Source organism: Triticum aestivum, chromosome 2B (assembly GCF_018294505.1).
Source record: "Triticum aestivum cultivar Chinese Spring chromosome 2B, IWGSC CS RefSeq v2.1, whole genome shotgun sequence".
NCBI classification, from domain to species: Eukaryota; Viridiplantae; Streptophyta; class Magnoliopsida; order Poales; family Poaceae; genus Triticum; species Triticum aestivum.
The window spans coordinates 371,630,188-371,631,982 of record NC_057798.1 but is presented as its reverse complement, the minus strand read 5'-3'; positions in this window follow the sequence as shown (position 1 = coordinate 371,631,982).

Below are 1,795 nucleotides of genomic sequence, written 5' to 3'. Positions count from 1 at the left end.
CAGCCCTGTGCTCGCCTAAGTTACAAAAATCCTACCGAGTGAAGAGCGACCCTCTCACTCGGGGGCTTAGCTGCAGTCCAAGCACTCGCTTAAGTTATCAAAATCCTACCGAGTGAAGAGCAAACCACTCACTCGGAGGCTTAGCTGCAGCCCAGTGCTAGCCTAAGTTATCAAAATCCTACCGAGTGAAGAGTAAACCTCTCACTCGGGGGCTTAGCTGCAGCCCAGTGCTCGCCTAAGTTATAGAAAGCCTACCGAGTGGTAAGCCGGGCTTCCACTCGGAGGCTTAGCCGCAGCCCAGTGCTCGCCTAAGTGGACTAAAGAATAAGTCGATTGCAGTAAAGGCGCCTTGCTTTGAACCTGCAAAAGACATTTCGAGCCAAAGGCAATCGTATTCAAGCACCAAATTCGAGTTTGAATCGATATCTAAAGGAACCGAAAGTGCTCAGGCGTTAAGCCTGTTAAGGTTTATCGGTTACAATTCCACTCGGCATACCGAGGCAAATTTAAAGTGTCGAGCCAGAAGAAGTTTTTCACCCCTCCTGTGGAGGGCTGGAAGGTGCAACGAATTCATCAAGGTCAATTCCGTCGGCGATCCGAGTGGCAGCTGCAAGGAAAGTTTCCATAAAGGACCTGAAGTCGTGCTTCTTGGTGTTGGCCACCCGAAGGGCCGCCAGCTTCTCTTCTCGCGCATCTTTACAGTGGACTCGGGCCAGACACAGAGCAACATCCGCACCACACCGAGCCGAGGACTTCTTCCATTCCTGCACTCGACCAGGGATCAAGTTCAAGCGGGCCATCAGCGACTCAAGGTCATTCTGAAGGGTCTCCTCAGGCCAGAGCGTCGAGTCGATGCGAGATGTGGCGGCCTTCAGCCTTGCGAGATAGTCCACGACAGCTGCAACACGAGACTCCAGTCGGAAAACATCCATGGCAACTTCGTCGTTCACCGGAGAATTGACGGGGTCGAGGTTTGGCTCCAGCCGGCTAGTTTCTTCTTCAAAGTTTTGACAAAATTCTGCAAGGATGATCACTAAGTCAAGGGGATGGTCGAATGGAAAAACCACAATTGGAAATGTTCGCCGAGCATAGAGGGTTACCTTCAAGCATAAGAAACAGCTTCTTGGCAAGACCACTCAGGAAGGCCTCCAGATCATTTTTCTTCCCAGTCAACTTACTGACTTGGTCGGTCAGGGCAGCTTTATCAGTTTTTAGTCGACTGACCTCCTTGTTGGCGATCCCAAGAGCAGCTTTCAGATTGGTATTGTCTTGTTCAAGCTTGGTGACTGAAGCTAACTTCTCGTCAGCAAGCTTGATCTTCTCAGCTAGTTCGAGGTCTTTCTTCTGTTGAGCCTCCCTTACCTTACCTGCAAGTTACAGCAAGATCAGATTTTGAAACAAGCAAAGGGAAAAACAGTCGTCAGGATCTCACCAAACATACCTTCGGTCTCCTCCTTTGCCTTCGTCAGCTTCTCCTGAACCAGCTTCAAGCTCAGCTCGAGTTGAGTGTGCTTGTTTTCCAGCTCAGAGTAGCGAGCCACAAGATCACAAGAGTTCTGCGGAGAACCAATCGACTAAATGTCAAATATAATTCACTTCCGAGTGAAAAAGGAAAAAACACACGTTTCTAAGACTACAGCCGAATACAAGCATTCGACCGTAGTCTCGGGGACTACACCCAGTGGGTGCACTCAGCGTGCCCCCACTAATCCTGTTGAAGACAAAGTCGACCAGTCGACCTCAAAAAAAAAAGAGAGAGATGTATTCTTTAAGACTGTAATCAACTGCAAGCAGT